Source organism: Bidens hawaiensis, unplaced genomic scaffold (genome assembly GCF_021521415.1).
Source record: "Bidens hawaiensis isolate Kalapana, Puna unplaced genomic scaffold, B.hawaiensis_p1.1 tig00004282_1, whole genome shotgun sequence".
NCBI lineage: Eukaryota > Viridiplantae > Streptophyta > Magnoliopsida > Asterales > Asteraceae > Bidens > Bidens hawaiensis.
The window spans coordinates 1,227,976-1,237,334 of NW_027491257.1; the positions used below are offsets into that span (position 1 = coordinate 1,227,976).

General features: G+C 33.7%; 1 pseudogene; it reads right to left on the reverse strand.

The window, feature by feature from the left end:
- Positions 1–964: 964 nt before the first annotated feature.
- On the reverse strand, positions 965–1,477 carry LOC143626064 (secreted RxLR effector protein 161 pseudogene; annotated as a pseudogene).
- Positions 1,478–9,359: the final 7,882 nt, after the last annotated feature.

Consider the following 9,359-nt stretch of genomic DNA (forward strand, 5'->3'; position numbering starts at 1 on the left):
TCTTTGGGCGTATTATATCAACAGAATCATTATCCGGTCTGATACGTACACTACGCCTAACGATTGTATCCGTAAGCATAACCACATCGCATATATAGTAGAGAGTCGAAAATAACAACCCAAAACATAATGAAAATTACTCGAATAGAAAATTACAGCATTCCAAAATACTTTTGACATAGTTAAATGTCTATTTCCATGAGTTATCTTTGAAAATATCAAATTTTACCTATTTTATGTGATAATAATAATAATAATAATAATAATAATAATAATAATATTGAATATACAAATGAAATTTGAAAGTAAAAGAATTATAGTGAACAATATTTGTAAAGTAAAAAATATTCCACTGTAATGTTATGTTTAGCCGATTTTTAAACTGAGGTATGATCAACTGTTTACTCCTAGGTTGTTTTTTTGTTATTGAACACATGTACCAAAAATTATACGAACAAGAATCAAGATGATCAAAACAGAAATTAGGGCTTGTATTATTGATTAACGGAAAATAACGAACTGAACTGTTACAATACACCTATCCGTCTACTTATACACATACAAGATCACAAAATGACATAACAGCCCCTCTAACTTTTAAACTAAACAAAACAGACTCGAACTTTGGAATTACAATTCTTAAACTTCCAACAATCTCCCCTCTAATTCCAAACTTCACCTTGCAGATCTTCTACTCCAAGTAGAAACCTCATTTCAGTAAATTTCAACCTAGGCAACGCTTTAGTCAATACATCAGCTTTTTGCATGTCTTCGCTTAGAAATCAACTTTGATTTGACCATTTTCTATACACTCTCTTATGAAATGGTACCTAATGTTTATATGTTTGCTTCTACCATGAAAAAGAGGGTTTTTCATCAAAGAAATTGCTGATTTGTTATCTACCCAGATTGTAACAATTCCTTGTTTCTTACCAGTCACTTCTTCAAGCAAACCATTCAGCCATCATGCTTGACAAGCTGCAGATGTTCCAGCCATAAATTCTGCTTCACATGAAGACAATGCAATAGTTTGTTGTTTTTGTGAATGCCAAGATATTAAAGAACCATTATAATAAAACACATGACCTGATGTACTTTTTCCATCTTCACTATCTGCCAAATGATTGTTGTCACTATATCCCACCAAACCACCACCATCATTCCTCCTATACTTTATACCATAGTGAATTGTACCTCTTACATATCTGATCAAGTGTTTTACTGCTTTAAAGTGTGTCTCGCCAGGATTTTGCATAAACCTGCTAACATACCCTACAACGTAGCTCAAATCTGGTCTAGTTTGAGTTAGGTACCTTAAAGAACCCACCAGCCTTCTGTACATAGTTGGATCAAAACTATCACCTTCATAATCTTTTATTAACTTGAGACCAGGTTCCATAGGAGTCTTTGTTGCATTACACTCTTCTAAGCCAAGCATATTCACAACCTTTTCTGCATAAGCAGACTGCTTAATCATTATTCCTTCTCGGTCTTGCACTCTTGTGAGACCTCTATCCCAAGATAATAACATAACAAACCTAGATCTGTCATCTCAAATCTTGACTTCATTTGTGCCTTAAAATCATTCACTTCTGCTGAATTACTTCCTGCTACAAGTAAATCATCAACATACACCCCCACAATTAGTAAAGACCCTTCTTTTATCTACACATAGACTGCTTGCTCATGTTGACACCTTTTGAAACCAAGTTCCTTTAAAACACTATCTAACCTGAGATTCCATGCTCTAGGAGCTTTCCTTAAACCATACAAGGCTTTAGATAATTTGTAAACTTTTCTTTCAGCCCCTTTTCTTTCATATCCCTCAGGTTGTCTCACATACACATTCTCCTTCAACTGCCCATGTGAAGGCTGCTTTAACATCCATGTGATACACTTTCCACCCCATCTTTGCTGAAAGAGCCAAAATCAACCTGATTGTCTCAATTCTTGCTACAGGAGCAAAAGCATCTTCAAAATCAATTCCTAACTGTTGCACATAACCCTTAGCAACTAATCTTGCTATAACATCTCGGATTTTTCAAACCCGTATTCGTTTGCGTATAACCCGACCCGAAAACATTTTACACCTTTATTATTATTGAAATCAAATAATTATAAGTAATTAAGTTTTCTTATGTTCATATTAGGCCCCTTATACTTTATATATACTTTGATTCTAAATTTATGCCTAAAAAGTTCAATACTTGATCATTAAACAAAACACAAGGACCATTTATGTCAAAAAATGAAACTTCACCCTACGGGACGCCGGGACGCCGCGCGACGGGGCTGCCCTCACCTGGCCGCGTAGCGCTCTGGGGTACCAGCACCAGTTTGTTAACTCGATTTCGTTTCTAAACTCGTTTAAGGTATAAAATCTTGTATATTAAGCAATATTGAGTGAATTAAGGTCCAAGTAATCATAATATAACTAAAACAAAACTTCTAATTCGTTTCCCCATGCTCAAGATCAGATCTTTATGAATCTTTGTACTTGCTTAAACGGGCCAAAAAGGCCATAATTAGTTCGACTTATGTTTTTCTATATAAACAACACTTAGATATCTGCTGTAAACTTTAATCTAACCCTAATACACCTCCTCCAGCCGTCACTAGCCTCTGCCATCTCGCAAACCCTTCGGTTTTTGCATATTCGTTAAAGATACAAGACTTGATCGTTGACTTTGCTTGCGTTAGGACCTTTGACTTTCGTTTCTTATCAATACTTTCACTTTCCTGGTAAGTTGTAAACTGTAAAATCGTTCATACATATTCCCTAGTAAATAACCTTCAATCAATTTCGGTGGTTGAGGGGTGTTGACTGGTCAATTGCTTTAAAACCCGATAAAGGGTAAAACAGTCAACAAGTTTGACTTTGCGTTTTCTCATACTTCTGGTCGGATTCAACATTCGGTCCAGAAGACTTTCATTCTCGTAACGTAATTTTAAGGCTACTTCTCGAAACCCGACTTCCGAATCGCTATTCGGATTCTGGTCAGTACCAGCTTGCTTAAACGTTTAATGCAACATAACTAGAGTTCTACTCATCCGTTTGGATTGATTCCAGCGGCATTAAGTTCGTTTTTATTTATAGTTTCATATCATAAAGTTTCAGGTTCGGATCAGTTGTCTCGTTTGACGCGTATTGGACGACTCGCTTATCCGTTGACTCTTTTTTTCTTAATTATACTCGTTTGCCTTTAATCTAAGATGAGTTTTATCATTCCCCTATTTTACTCAATTTTCACAAACGTTTTGGGGACATATGCGTATATCATACTATACATACATATCTATATACATATATATCAAAAATAGCAAACGTGTAATTGTGTGTGATTAATCAAATCTACTTGTTATGTACTTACTTGTTTATGTACGCATTCGTGCTCGGAGAGGTCCCGCATATCCCCATGTATTGGATTCTCATACTATTGACCACCGGCCGATTCGCTTGGCAACGGTCTTATTCTCATTATTTGCTCATGGTTGATTTACCGATGCCTGATTCGCTTGGCAATGGTTTAGTCGACAACTTATTTGCTTATGGTTTGATTTCATTACTGCATTTATTACGTTTTGCTTATTTATTATATACATTATTTTTGGTGTCATAAATTGGTGATAAACTCACTCAACATGTTTGTTGACAAAACTCCATTTTTCTACGCATATGTAGGTTGCGTGAGTTGAAGGATGGACACTTAGAAATACTTTAGGATTATAATAAAGACATACATGGATTTAGACTTGTTGTATTTATTTATTTGAATTATTTGGATGTATTTGATTATTGTGTGTATTATTTGAACAAAATAATTAATTAGATATTGTCATTTATACTTATGATAGTATCTTCGAGCTGTGAGCAATCAGATCACGCCCCGGCATTTCCGCCTTAGGTTGGGGTTTGACAGATTGGTATCAGAGCCGAAGGTTATAAGATAGGTCATTAGAAATGGTCCTAGACATATGTTAGAAACCCTATATGTGCTTAACTGAACTGCCTTATGTGCTATTTAATAAATTGTTTACAAGTTGTTTAGATTAATTATTTAAATTGTATTTATCTTGTTTATTTGTTGCACACACACACAAATTCCGAGGTTATGCCTCAACTTTCAAATATTTTTAAATCCTCTTAATTTTAGTAGATTGCCTTTTATTGTGGGAAATTCCTTAAGAATTCTCGTGTTTTGCTTTTTCACCTTGAAGCGTGGGAGTATGACAAGTCTCGTACAACCATAACTTTAAGTGGTACCCGTAATCGGCTAGACGGTTACGTGGTAAAATAACCGGCTAAACGGTTATACTTCCAAATTGTGTTGTTAAATTATTTTAAATGTTAGTTGGGTGAAAAATCCATGGAAATCATGGGCACTCAAACTATTCATTTCTTAAATCATTTTCGATTTGATTTTTTGGTTGGAATGCATCGTCCGTGTTGGTTCCCGAGATACACCAACTACTTATATTTGATTCGTTGATTCGATATTTAGTTGGGTCGGTTAAATGCCATGTAACGCTCATGGTCCGAACAACTCCATTGATTCGATAATTCGTTAATTAGTTGGGTCAGTTAAATGCCATGTACACGCTCATGGGCTGAACAACTCAATTGTTTATTACTCGTTATTTGAATTGGGCCAACAAATTGTCGTGGAACGCTCATGGGAGGCCAATTCACAAACTTTATGTTGCTTTATTAAGTTGGGCAATTCAAATTGCCATGAAAAGCTCATGGGAGGTCAACTCGTTTGATATGCTTGGTATTTTATTTTGGAAAATTTTATAAAACATTATTTACTTAAATGCTTCAAACTCATACATATTATTTTAATTATTGACTCGTCCTCGAGTCTTCACTAGTACTAATTCATATACATACATATACATACACATACGCATCCCCATAATTTCATATCAACTCATTCCTACAACTCACCTGTCATCTTACACACTTCCATTATTGGTCCTCATAGAATGTCTTTCCTAAGAATTATCGTCGTAATCAAAGTCGTTCACCTATTTCCCTCAATTGGCATTCGACTACCAAAATCGCCAAGGAGTTTGCTGCTATATTTCGTTAACCAAATGACCGCCAATCTCGACAAAATTAAAATACACCGAACAAGAAATCTTATACTAACTCATATCCGTTAAAATATTATTTAAATTATACTTTCTTAATTATATCCATATCCTCAAACTATAAATTTCTAAGTACATTTAAATCCTTATCCTCAACTTTAAACTATAAATATTTTATCATCTCTTGTTTTTCTTAATATCATGATGGTTTTCACAATTTATTTTTCACTCTATAAATCTTTAAAATTAAATTATTGTAAATTTTATTATTATTAAACTAAATTATGTATTCTCTAAATTTAATTTCCATTTTTAAATTAAAAAGTTTCCATTAGTTAATTTAACTTTTATTATTAAATTGACCTTTTGATTGAACATTCATCGTAAATATTTCAACTCCCTACTTTGATATTTTTTTTTTTGAAAATTTTGAACGTTTTAAATGATAAATTCGTAGTTGTTAGAATAGTCATGGTGGTTCATGCATATCTAGCCTCGCATTTATCTCAATTTATTATATGCTTCAATTTAATTTAGAATTTATTATTTATTCAAATTTCCAATATTGATGATTCAAATTACTTACTTCCTAATATTTATAACAATTTTATGAAAAAGGAAAAATCCATGAATTCCCAATTTAATCTAATTTAATTACCTACTTTATATTTTACCTAAATTTTAAAGATTTAATTGGAATAGGACTATCTCGGTGATTCGGGAATATTCGCTTCCCAGTTTAATCTATTTACAATTTAATTCAAATACGTATATTTTCGCATTATCATTAATATTTAAATTATTAATTACTAACTATTATAATATTTTAGAATATCTTAATCGAATTAATCCAATCTCAAAATCACCAACTTGAAAAGCTATGACTTTATATTAATTTCTCTTTAAACTCATAAGTACTTAAATTAACCAAACTCGACACATCAAAATTTTCGTTAACTATGTTTAAACTTATATTCTCGATCTTAAGAACTTCATTCCTAAAGAATACGATCTTTAAGGACTCCGCATGCTATTAACTATTTTAAAATTTGTTATAAATTATACCTTTGCGTAATTCTTCCCCTGAGTAAAATTCCTTTATCAAAGTTAAACTATTAGGACCTTGTATCTCCATCTCAATTCCTTAATCTCGATTATCACAATAACATCTGTTTCACCAAATCTATTTTATTCAATTTTCAAAATTTTACTTTTAAAAGCAAAAGAGGTTTTCAAAATCTCACGGTTTTATTAATTCAACTCGAACATTTATTAATTTGAAATTATATTTAGAATTATCAAAACAATTGTTTTCTCTTAAAAATTTTATTTAAAATGTTTTATAACCCATATGATTAAACGAATTATGCGGACAACCGACGATAAGAGTAATTATGGTCGCGAACATAATTATCCAAGTCCTCGCATGGAAATCATAATACGTACAATTATGTGTCATGATCTAGAACCGAAAGTAATTTGAGTAACGGAATGAATTATGAGATGATAAGGACATGGTGGATACACTGCTGGTACATCCTATATATAAGTGCCCTTATCGGATTGTTATTTGCAGTGTTGCTTCGGTTAATAGAAGTTCTATGTTATGATATTTTTCTTAAAAGTTTAAATTGTTTTCAAAATGATTATGTTGTGGTTTTCCTTAATTTCGGGACGAAATTCCCTAAAGTAGGGGAGACTGTAACATCTCGGATTTTTCAAACCCGTATTCGTTTGCGTATAACCCGACCCGAAAACATTTTACACCTTTATTATTATTGAAATCAAATAATTATAAGTAATTAAGTTTTCTTATGTTCCTATTAGGCCCCTTATACTTTATATATACTTCGATTCTTAATTATGCCTAAAAAGTTCAATACTTGATCATTAAACAAAACACAAGGACCATTTATGTCAAAAAATGAAACTTCACCCTACGGGATGCTGGGGCGCCGCGCGGCGGGGCTGCCCTCACCTGGCTGCGTAGCGCTATGGGGTACCTGCACCAGTTTGTTAACTAGATTTCGTTTCTAAACTCGTTTAAGGTATAAAATCTTGTATATTAATCAATATTTAGTGAATTAAGGTCCAAGTAATCATAATATAACTAAAACACAATTCGTTTCCCCCATGCTCAAGATCAAATCTTTATGAATCTTTCGACGATTCTTTCCTTAAAATCATATATACTTGCTTAAACGGGCCAAAAAGGCCATAATTAGTTCCGTTTATGTTTTATGTTTGACGCGAATTGAACGACTCGCTTACCCGTTGACTCGTTTATTCTCAATTATACTCGCTTGCCTTTAATCTAAGGTGAGTTTTATCATTCCCCTATTTTACTTAATTTTCACAAATGTTTTGGGTACATATGCGTATATCATACTATACATACATATCTATATACATATATATCAAAAATAGCAAACGTGTAATTGTGTGTGATTAATCAAATCTACTTGTTATGTGCTTACTTGTTTATGTGCGCATTCGTGCTCAGAGAGGTCCCGCATATCCCCATGTATTGGGTTCTCATACTATTGACCACCGACCGATTCGCTTGGCAATGGTCTTATTCTCATTATTTGCTCATGGTTGATTTACCGGCGCCCGATTCGCTTGCATGGTTTAGTCGACAACTTATTTGCTTATGGTTTGATTTCATTACCGTATTTATTACGTTTTGCTTATTTATTATATTAACGTTATTTTTGGTGTCATAAATTGGTGATAAACTCACTCAACATGTTTGTTGACAAAACTCCATTTTCTACGCATATGTAGGTTGCCTGAGTTGAAGGATGGACACTTAGAAAGACCTTAGGATTATAATAAAGACATACATGGATTTAGACTTGTTGTATTTATTTATTTGAATTTTTTGGTTGTATTTGATTATTGTGTGTATTATTTGAACAAAATAATTAATTAGATATTGTCATTTATATTTATGATAGTATCTTCGAGCTGTGAGCAATCGGATCACGTCCCGGCATTTTCGCCTTAGGTTGGGGTGTGACACTTTCTTTATGCTTGGTAATTCTTCCCGAAGCATCCTTCTTGATTTTGTAAACCCATTTTAAACCAATTGGGTTGCAATTTAAAGGTGTTTCTGTTAGTATCCAGGTTTTGTTTCTTTCTATGGCCTTCATCTCTTCGTCCATTGCTATTCTCCAAACTCTTTCCTTTACCGCTTTTTTGTATAACATGGGCTCACCTTCTTGTGCCAGAAGCAACTCAATACAATTGAGTTCTTCTTGTCTGTTATTCCCGTATCTCACTCTACCATCTATATGATAATCAGTAAATCTAGTAGGTAAAACTGATGTCCTACTATACCTCCTTAAATAACCTTGATCCTCTTGGATTTTAGCTTCTGCATGCTGACTTGTAGAGGTTGAAGGCTGACCTGGATCAATTTGAACTTCAGGGGAATTATGGTCCATTGCTTGTATTTGAGGAATTACAACCTGTTGATCAAATTCATCGAGTACATAAAACTCTACCCAACTTGAATCTCCACTACTAACCTCATCTAAGTAAGTAGACCAATCCCACTTTCTTGTTTCTTCAAATTGTTCATCTCTACTCACCACAACTTTTCTACATGTTGCATCATACATTCTATGAGCTTTTGTTCCCTCTTCTACTACCAAATACGCCATTGGCTGACTTCTATCATCCAACTTCCTTAGCCCAGGTTTAGTAACTTTAACACACCCTCTTCTATGAAGGTTTGGTTTCTTACCCTTCAAAGCTTCATAGGGTGTACAATCCTTTAAAGGTTTTGTTTTGAGTCTATTAAGGATGTAAACAGAGTGTCTCACACCCTCTCACCAGAAGTTTTGAGGCACATTCATTGCCTTTAACATACTTCTGGTCATTTTTAACACAATTCTGTTTCTCCTCTCTACCATACCATTTTTCTGAGGAGAATAGGGAGCAGTCAACAATCTTACTATTCCCTTTTCTTCACAGAATTGGTTAAACTCTAGAGATTTGTAAACTCCCCTCCACTGTCAGATCTAAGTGCCCTTAGCCTTAACCCATATTCACTTTCAACCTTAACCTTGAACCCCTTAAAAACATCATATGCTTGATCTTTGCTCTTAAGCATATAACACCACATGAATCTAGTACAATCATCTACTATAAGCATAAAGTACTTATTACCGGCAGGTGTTGTAGGAGATATTGGCCCACATAGATCAACTGAGACTAATCTCATGGGTTCTTCTGCTCTATATGAGGGTTTTGAAGGA